Source organism: Microtus ochrogaster, chromosome 5, assembly GCF_000317375.1.
Source record: "Microtus ochrogaster isolate Prairie Vole_2 chromosome 5, MicOch1.0, whole genome shotgun sequence".
NCBI classification, from domain to species: domain Eukaryota; kingdom Metazoa; phylum Chordata; class Mammalia; order Rodentia; family Cricetidae; genus Microtus; species Microtus ochrogaster.
The window spans coordinates 19,721,275-19,731,873 of NC_022012.1; the positions used below are offsets into that span (position 1 = coordinate 19,721,275).

Genomic DNA, 10,599 nt, shown 5'->3' on the forward strand with positions numbered 1-10,599 from the left:
TCCCTCACCTCTACAGTTACTTCCTGCTCTCTATGGTATCCCTCACCTCTACAGTTACTTCCTGCTCCTTATGGTGTCCCTCACCTCTACAGTTAGTTACTTCCTCCACTCAAGCTTTGAACCCCTTAATCATTCATGAGGATTGGGATCAAGTTCTTCCAAACTCTCGTTAACATTGATGTCTTTATCTCTCATAAATTTCAGATATTCTTAATGGCATCTAGAATGGTAAATCCTTTCCAGCAGGTTCCCAGTTCATGCCATCCATATCCATTAGAAGAATCTATGGCTCAGGTCTTATGAATGCATATCTTAAGTAGTAAGCCTATATAGCTTCATAATGGACAGCTATGTTGGCAGGTATAAAAGTGGCATTGATCTTGTTGGCTATATCTGCCAGAGCTCGTGGGTGACCAGGTGTTTTATGGGTGCTCAGTAATATTTGAAAGAAAGCTTTTCTGGGAAGTAGGTCATAACAGTAAGCTGCAGATGTTTAGGAAGCCTTGTTGCAAACAAATACACTGCTACCCTGTTTCCTGAACACAGGCAGAGTAGATTGCAGTATCATTCTCAGGGGCACTAGGAATTTGGGGACAGTTAGTGATCATTGACCTTAACTCAAACTCATCAGTTACATTAACTCCTAACAAGAGAGACGGTACGTCCACAATGCTCTAAAGCCATGCTTTAATGCCTCTGGCTCTGAGGTCCTAGCGACTGGTTCAGCCTGCACCAGTGGGTGCAGGAGCCCTGGATGCTTCCCTTGGCTCCCTCATCAGCACTTACTGCTCTTCTGCTTCCCCTGCACTTTGTGTTTTGGGCATGGCTCCATCCTGAAGACCCAGCCTTGTTTTCTGCAGCTCCCACAGCCCTGTCTGTTCCAGAGTGTAGGGCCTTATCTGGATTAGACTTTGCATCTGTTGTGGCTGGTTTGGTCTATCCAAAACCACTAAAACATTTCCCTATCAACAACGAGGCTGTTTTTCTTCCTTAATCTTTCTGTGTTCACTGGATTATCACTTTTCATTTTCCCCAAGAACCTTTCCTGCAAACCACCAGTATGGATTAATTACTTAACTAAAAATAAAAATTTAAAAAGGATTTTTCCTTTGTATTTACAACTTGGCTAAGCGTTAGGCATAAGAGGTGGAAGGAATATGCATCCTGTCTTGCTTGGTGATTCTTTTTCTCTACACTTGCTTGTGTCTCGGTTTTGATTAAAAGCAGTGGTTCTCAACCTGTAAGTTGTGACCCATTGGAGACGTCGAGTGACCCTTACACAGAAGTCACCTAAGACCATTGGAAAGTGCAAATATTTACATTGCTATTTATAACAGTAGCCAACCTATAGTTACGAAGAAGCTTTGAATACAATTTTATGGCTGGGAGGGTCACTACAACCCGAGGAACTGTGTTAAAGGGTCACAGTATCAGGAAGGTTTAGAACCGCTGTAAAGTGGGAGGCTTTACTATCTTCCCTATACATGGACATTCACAGATGTCTGTAAGGCGATTGATTGACAGGCCTGATTTCAATATTGTGTCTCAGAGGCTAGGGAGACCTGAGGAGAGGGAGAGAGATGGGGAACAGCTTTTCAGTGGCAGAAGACATGCACATTTACTAATTAAACTTCCTGTGTTATAGGTACTTGTGTGGAATCCAAAACTATTACAGTAGTAAGTCATAGGTCACTGGTCACATATATAACAATAATGCAGAAATTTGAAACACTCAGAGAATGGGACAGAGATGCAGGGTGATTACGTGGTTGTCAATAGATTTATTCAGTAAAGGGTTTCTACAAACCTTTCACCTGTACTAGATATAGAATCTTCACAGCACAGCAGAATAAGTTAAGCCTCATGGCACAATCAACCACCTCCCATCTCCGTCACATTGAGGGCTACTGGGTTTTAACATACTAATCTGAAGGGCCACATGCATCCAGGCTCTACCCCTTCTCACTAGAGAGTTCTGCAGCTGGGGTGTTGAGGGTTCGGAAGAGCCAGCTGATCACATCTCTTCCCAGCTCTGGCTTGAAACCGCTCACAATGAGAATGGCTATTTTATGGCTATTATAAGCACTGAAACCAGTAGCCCTAGAGAGCACTGCTGACATTTTACCATCGAGTGGTCCCTAGCATCAGAAGTCCTTTTCCTTTTCTATAGAGAAAGGACATCCCAGTGAGTTTATTCAGTGTGGGAGGCCTGTCCACAGTCACACCCAGCCTTCTAACATTGCAACATAATGTCATCTATAGAGTCCTTGAGTAAGAGCGGCACAATTGAGTTTCAAAAACAATCCCAAATCTTATAGCAGAGGTCCACAAGGGGAGAGGAGATGAAACTCTTTATGCTGCTTGCCTTTCCCTCAAATAGTCCTTTCTCAGCTTCAAAAGTGCTAATGACGAAAGGAAGTCTCAGAGTAGCACGAGTGTTTACACCCACCTGTGTGGATGCTTCCTAGGAGCAACATGCAGTGTTGACCTGAGTCCCTGCTCAGGGCCACCCAAGTATGTGCTGGTCTCTCTTCACCGTCTTCAGAGCTCCCCAGCTTCCTGAAATGCTGCAAGCAGGAGGCAGCGCCACTCACACTGACTCTAACCCTCGGGTCTTACTCCCTGCACCATGCTGAAGAAACTTAGAGCTAACACGTGTAGATCTCCAAACAGATTTTTTGAACTGTTCAAACCTTTGAGAAATAAAAGCAAAAGCTCACAGTAAAGGAGATCAGAGCAAATACTCTGAAATGTCATCTTGCTGTGCAGCCCCTGCTGACCCTAACCTACAATCCTTCTGCTTCTTCCCCACTAGTGCTATGATAGCATGTATATCAGCTTTATCTTTTTATTGGCTAGGAGGTAGAATTTGTTAGTGGTTGTGATGAAGAGAGGCAGCGCAGTGGAAGCCCTCACATGTGCGGGGCTCTGTTGTTTGTCTCATGGAACCACCTTAGACTCCAGTCCTTCAGGATGAGCTGTTCTCATCTGCTATGTCTTTGTATTTATCTACACTAAACTCAATAAAGCCTGCTTGCTTGAGATGTGGAACCTCCAGCAGCCAGAGACCCTGACCTTGCAGATAAAGACTTAGTGTGAGCCCTGGCCACTTTGCCCTGGTTCCATCCAAAGGTCTCATATATACTAACCTGGAACCTAAATAAGGAGCAACAGAAGGTGAGTGGCATTTGTAGTCATTGGGAAGGCCTATCTCCAGGGTGTCTAGGACAACTTAAATAAGTAGCAAGCTGCACATAGCACCCACGAACCTACTGTGCTTTAAAAAGTGAAAAATGTACAGGGTACATCCTATATGGCACATTAGAATTAGAGAAAAAAAGTCCACAAACCCAACGATAGACATGTATCACTTAGCAACGCAGATACATTTGAAGAAGTGAGTCATGAGGTGATTTCCTTATTGTACGTTCATTAGAGAATGCACTCATACAGACTGCGTAGGCTCCAAAAGCATTGGAAATAAAGTTGTATGGGAACACCGGTGCATATGCAGGCCATCCTTGACTGAAGTGTCGTCATGTGGGGCTCTATTATGCTTATTGATATGGAAGCAACCCAAGTAATTTTTGAACACAATAAGTACAAAAGAAAACAAAAACAAAAAACACCTAGGAAGAGGGGCCAGAAAAGACTGTTAAGAGCTGTGAGATTATGTTTTCTAGATGTGACAGGGTTGCTGCACCCATGAAATCTAAAGAGTATGGTGGCCTACGAAAGGCCTACATGATGATAATACCAGTCAATGCACCAGTGAGCATAGGGAGATGTTCACGAGGCCCCGCCCCTGATGAAGAGCTACTGGCAATTAGTGGGTGATGAGAAAGAAAGGGCCAGTTTTTTTCAGTCAAGTTCCTTGGCAGAGTATCTAGTCCTGAGTGGTCAGCCCTAAACACATGAGTGACATGAAATGATCGCCATAGGTTTTATATGTGCACACATATGTAACAATAATAACTGAAGAGGAAGAGGCCATGGCTTGGAGAGGGAGTGAGGGGAACGTGGAGGAGTTGAAGGGGCAGGGAAGAAGGGATGGAAGTGATTCAAATACGGTACTCATGAAATTCTCAAAAAGTTAAAAATTTAAATTATGTGAGTGGTAAAACACACACACACACACACACACACACACACACACACACACGCGCGCACACACGCGCACACACACTCACCAGAACCACCTCCACCACCACCGGGTTGACTAGAATAAGGGGAAGCATTATCGCCGACTAATTTTTTGTCATTGGAGTGACCCCTCTGGAGGAAATAAGATTTTAAAAAAATAGAGCAGAGAAACAAACAAACAACCCCCTTGATATTTTTAAAAACACAAATGACGGGGAAATTCACATATTTAATTTCAAGGAAATAAGGCACCCCCCCCAACACACACACACACACACCCTCTTCCTTTGGATGACAAACAAGTTATTGTTTGGGGACAGGGTGGTGCCAGTGCCAGCTCCAGCTATCTGTAGACTGCATTCTCACAAACTTAGTTCTTTAAAAAAAACTCTTCATTTATTATTCATGTGTGTGCGTGGGTAGGGGCTTGCCTTAACCCCAGCGTGTGTGCGCGTAGCAGTCAGAAGGCGACTTTGTGCAGTCATTTCTTCCTACCATAACCTTTACGTGGGCTCTGGCGGTCGAAATCAGAGACTGCACCTTCCACAGCAAAGCACCTTCACTCACCAAGCCATATTGCTAGCCCTAAACACAGCTCTCAAGATAAAATAAAATAGTTTCATACGTGAAACAGTGAAGAAGGGGGAGTAGATTTGAATGAAGAGGTAGTTTGCTCAAAATTTGAAAGTATTAGTAAACCAAATAAATTTCTAAAAAAAATAGAAATTATGATAATGAACTCAAGTAGTTGAAAACCTGAAAATGGAATAAAAACTCTGGGGACAGTCCTTAGAGAAGGACCAGACTGTTCTGTGGACTCCCAAGGGCAGAAGCTACAGGCTGAATTGTGTGCAGATTGTTCTCGAGCTGAGGTATGCAGTAGCATTCAGCTTTGTTTGTTGGCAGTAACAACAGCTATGCCTGAGGTTGGCAGGGCCTGTGCCTTCTCTCAGAGAAGTCTGCTCTCCAGCAGGGGCTGGCATCCCTGTTTCCCAGTGGTGGGAAAAAGTTAAACGTTAGAGAAAACAAGTCTGCCTGTGAAATTCATGGCCTCTTCTGAAGCTTGGAGACCTTCATGACCTTGCTCATATGGAGCCTCCTCAGAAGGGGAAGGGAGGAGAGCCTGGGCAACTGGCTTGGCACCGTTTCTGACCTTGACTTTCAACTTCCTAAGCACTATACAGGGGAGAGGAATAGAGTGGCCCTGATGTGTGGCCACCAGGCCTGGCTGTGGCTGCATCTTCACCCCCTTCCTTCTCTTGCCCTTGCGAGGAGCTTCCTGTCAAGTGCCTGCTATAGCCTCCCTTTGCTAAGGCGTGGGCTTCTCCTCCTCTGGATCCCAAAGGTAACACTATGGATGTATTGGGACTACAGTTTGTCTTCCCAGGATTCTCTATGGTTTGGTAAAGGCTCCTAAAGTGGAGAGTTCTCACAGTCTTCTCCTTTTTCCTTGCAGAGGAGACTGTGGCAGTGTTGTATTATGATATAGAATTGCCCTGGGGGAACTCTTTAGAACTCTCTGGAATCTTTTATTCTGCCCTAATATGCAAAGGTTGATCACATATTCTGAGCAAAACTGAGTTCTTTGATTTTATCAAGGCAGGGACTGAGGATGGTGGATTACTCTTGTCATCCCAGCACCTGGGAGGCTGAGGCAGGATGGTTGCCAAAAGCAAGTATGAGGCTATGCCACATAACACAGCTTGGGCTATGAAGTGAAATCCTGTCTAAAAAGAAACCAAACAATAACAGCAACAAAGCAAACAAAATCTTTAAGAGAAGCAAAAGGGATTGGGGTAGGATAGAGACAAATAGAATGTGAGAGCCCCGAGCTCCACTCCTGGACAAGGCTAGCTATATTAGGAGAGCACAGAATGTGTCTTTTGCTTAGATTTTAACCGGTTTCTCCCCTTTTACTCCTGTCTACTTCTGGTCCCCTGAATTATAGCATAATTACTCCCTGGAGTCTATCTCTCTCTCTCTGGGTACCAATCTTTGTTCTCTAAAGTGTGAAATGGGTATTGGGCTCAGGGTCTTCCCTCCACTTTCCTGGAAGTACTCCCTGCTCTCAAAAAGAAGTTTTATTGGTGTTTTTTGTTTTTTATTTTTGTTTGACAGGTTCTCACTTTGTAGCTCAGGCTGCATTATCTTATTCTGCAGGACTGGCTGGTGCGGAGATAGCTTTCCTCCTGCCTCATCCTCTCAAGTGCCGGGATTATATCAACATTGTATACTGCCATACTGTGTGCCTTTCTACCTCTTAAATAGCTGTGACTTAGCAGTTAAGGGTTTGATTCTCAATACCTGTATGGAACCTTCACAATTGCCTAACTTCAGTTCCAGGGGATCTGACACCTCCTCAGACCTCCCTGCGCTTCTGCATGCATGTATGGTTCACACAGACACAGCACACACATATACATGCACATAGAAAGCAAATGAATATAAAAAATGGTTATGGCTTAGGGCATCTGCTGTTGACTGTTCTCTGTGTTTATCCTCCTGAGGAAGCTCACTCATTTGACACCATCTTCCCACCCCGTTGTCCAACTCTAGAGCCCAGGACTTGCTGAGTTATAGCCAGGTACTGTCTCATACAATACTCCAAGGCCCCAAGACCTAAGCGTCAGAGTATTCCAGATATAAGTCACCATTGTCCATTTCCCCTTTCCTCTCTAACTACACATTCCCTCCAGTTGCCAGTTTTAATCCAGAAACTGAGGGGAGTTTCTCTTGGCTTTCTCATAGCTACTCATTTCTCATATTTGTCAAAAAACCCTGCTGAGATAATAGTTCATACTCAGGAAGATGAGGCAGGAGGATCATGAGTTCAAGCTAGCCTAAGTTACATAGTGAGACCTTGTCTCAAACAAAACAAAACAAAACAAAACAAAACAAAACAAAACAAAACAAAACAAAAGGATCCCCTTAGCCTTGGTGTCCTTCTAGTGAGCTGTATAGTACATTTGACCTGGGGAATGCTGGCCATGTGGCTGATAGGATTATCTGGTTCTTTTATCAAACAGGTGCTTTAAGGCAAAGGCCACCCTTGCTTCTCAGTGTCTCCTAGGAGTGCTTGATGTGTAAAACAGGAGTCTTAAATGTTTTGTTCATGTGTCATCATATGACACCCATGGATTTATCACGTGCCATTCTGTCCTACACACTGTGGTTCTTGACTCTGGTCTTCCTCTTACTAAGGTATAATCTCCCTGAATGTATACCGGTCTCTAGACAACAATGTGTTTTAGCCCCTGTATAGCCTTTACACTTGAGGCTTAGGGAACATTGTAGAAAAGGAGGCAGAAAGACTGTAAGATCCAGAGGACCAGAGTGTCTGCTGTGATATAGTGTCTATTATATATGTTATATATATATTCCATGGCTACACCAATGGGGTCCCAGCAATAAGATTGCTTAAACAAAAGCAGTACAATGATAATACCAATTCACATTGCAATGTGGGGGCGGGGGGGGGAGGTCTCACACTATACCACCCTGGATGAGAGCTACATGAGATTAATTACTGTTGAGAGTCTTCTATCTGATAGATTGAGCCCCTGATAGATTATCCAATCTCAAGAGGTCAGCCCTTCACACGTATACATATGAGCAACACTCAGTGGACTCATTATGTGTTTGTATGTATACATACGTGTATATGCATGTATAAAACAATAATAAGTAAAGAAGAGGTTAAGAATCTGAGGGGGAATTGGGCTTGGGAGGAGTTGGATGGGGTGGAGGGGGTTAGAAATGATGTAAATACACTACTTGTGTATAAAATTCTCAAACACTTAAAAAAACTGTTGTAGGCTCTATGGAGTGCCTTGCCCTTGGGTGACTGAGGTCTGTTCAGTCTATGGCTCCAAGCCACCCAGCTTGCAGCTGCCTCCGGCTTATCTCTGAGGTTTTTTCCACTGTGGGAACATACTCGGCACTCTTCCCCACTGCCTCTTCTAATCCTCTTAGAGACCTCCCTGTGCCAGATGTTGCCCTGCTGAAAAAGACAGCATCCTCTCCTATCCCGCACGTGGCTTCCTTGAGGCTTATGTGGCAAAAGTTAACTGTGTGTATTCTAGGTGCTTCTAAGTGTTGATTGTCTTCAGGACTTGCCACGGAGGTTGTCTTTTTTGAATCCTATCAGTGCTGCTAGCTGATTTTCTGTACTTTCCCTCTCTTCCCTAAGTGGGGTGCAGACAAGGGACAGACTGCTTGTTGTCCTGTGCGTCCTGTGCATCTGTATGGCCTCTGCTGATCTCAGAGAATGCTGACTAGGTGTCATGCCACGCACAGACATGCGCTCAGGCCTGGATCCAGTTTGGAGCCTGAGAGAGAGTCTAAATAATCCACACTCCTGCCTCTGAGCATGTACCTAAGCAGCGTCTTTCTTCATCCCTTTCAGCTCGTGAGGGCAGGGCCAAATACGTGCTCACATGTGCTCCCCCACCCCCAAGCATGATGCAATTTCTAGAGCAGGAAACCTGTAGTATTTATTTGCAAAAGTAGCAGAAAGAAGGAGGGATAGAGAAGGGGCAGAACTGAAAACAACATAACAGAAAATGATCTTCCCGAGTATGAAGTGAGATGGTGTCAAATGGAAGCTTTGGTAACTAGGTTTGCTGCCGCTAAATGTGTGTGAAATCTCTTCCCAGAGTGTGCCAGGTGAGTTAGAAGATTGGATATCATCAGTACTGATAAAAATAACGGAGACTTGAGCACCCAATATTAGATTTAACAGTGGGGTAGTTGCCTAAAGGGACATCTAAGGATCCCTTCAGTGCTTGTAGGTCTCAGGAGTAAGAGCCACAGCTTTCTGAAGGGTTCCATGCAGCAACCCCTGGGGTAGGCAGCTGCACACTTGCCCTGCTACTGGTTTGAGGCACAAACTATCTCTAGATTGAGTATTTCATTGTCATCACTCCCCGCCCCCTGAGGCCCTTCCATCTCGGGTTGGGCTTTAAGTGTGAACATGTCTGTTTCTTTCTGCCCTTTCCCAATGATACTAATGCTAGTATTGGTTTCAGAGTAGATATTAAGTGGGTTTGATAGATTGCCCATGGCTTGCTGGGGTACAGAGAAGGATTCTGAAGTTCAATTAAAGTTCAGTGGAGGGAAGCCCCATGGAAAGAGGTAAAAGGGGACAGGGATGATTGGAGAGGAGCCACGCCAATGCCACACCTGTTCTATAGAGTGGGGAGTAGTAGCCTGGAGTGGGTGGAGGTTATTTTAATTTCATTTTTCTTCCAGAGATTTCTCTTGGTGCTCCTCAAGTAGGTTGAATGTGATGTCTTTGTGGATGCGGAGGAAGAGTTGAACAGCTTCCACACCTCTCTGATATTTGACACTTGATCAGACCCTGTGATCACAAACACGCAGGGACAGGAGGCTGTTTACCACCTCCCTCCACAGTAACTGTTTTCCAGTAGTTATTTCAGAGGCAATTTAAGCTTCTGTAACTTGAGCTATGACTGGATACTCCTAACTTAACGCATACATTGCTGCCCACATGGCTAGCCTAGACTTTTCGCTTTGGTAGTGAGAATGTGCTGAGAAGGGACTAATGGCTTTGAGCTGCCAGTGGGTCTGTTTCATAGCAACAGTCAGTTATACAACCATGTTTAGTAGCTTTTGCCCAGGGTAAACTTGTCCCATCACCTCCTTTGTTTTCTCAGACGGAGAAACCGAGGCATGCCTTGGCGTTTGACTCGTTCATACTGGAATGTAGAAGATTTCAAAGTAACGTGGCCCTCAGGCCTCTTGGCCCATGAAGTTAGCAAATGCTCCTTGAATGTTTTACACATGTCAGTTGTAGACATTACAAGTGTAGCTATGGGCAAGAACATCTAAGCCCTTGGCCTAAAAGTGCTTCGGTAGCTGGGAGAACATAAATTAAAACCCCACGGCAAATAATACTTTAAAGAGAGTAGAGCACTAAGTATCCTGAGTACAACAGTGTTTATATAGAAACCCTCTGCTTTGGTTGACCAGTAAAGCTGTTTGGGAACAGCCACACAGTGTCCCCTAAGTCTGAGAAATAGCGGAAGCAAATCTGCCCAGTGGATGGAAGAGAAGTCAGTGGGTAGTGGAGAAAATACCCCGAGGCAGTCTTTTAGCGCCCATCTTTGCCAAACTGTGGATGGAGGTAGTGGTAGGCTTCTTCTAGGCCGTGAAGGCACCAGTTGCCTTTCCTGGACCTGCTAGTAAGATAAGCCATCGCATTGGTAGGATGCCCTTGCTTAGTTGTATCAAGAGTGGGAAGAAGTTTATGAGAGCTGGTGAGCCTTCAGTGGCATTATCCCCGTGAGCAGCTGTGTGTGCAATCAGGGTCCCCCTCTGCTATGCACCACCTGTAAAGTGTGGGCTGATGTGGGAGTGTCATATATCAATCTGTTGATTTCATTGGTTAAGTAATAAACAAACTGCTTGGGCTCATAGCTTAGAACATAGGTGGGT

General features: G+C 44.6%; 1 protein-coding gene across 1 annotated transcript in view; it reads left to right on the forward strand.

Moving 5' to 3' along the window:
- The window catches only part of Eepd1 (endonuclease/exonuclease/phosphatase family domain containing 1), a 112,995-nt gene that overhangs the window by 51,351 nt on the left and 51,045 nt on the right, over nucleotides 1-10,599 (forward strand). The gene's annotated exons all lie outside the window — the stretch shown is intronic.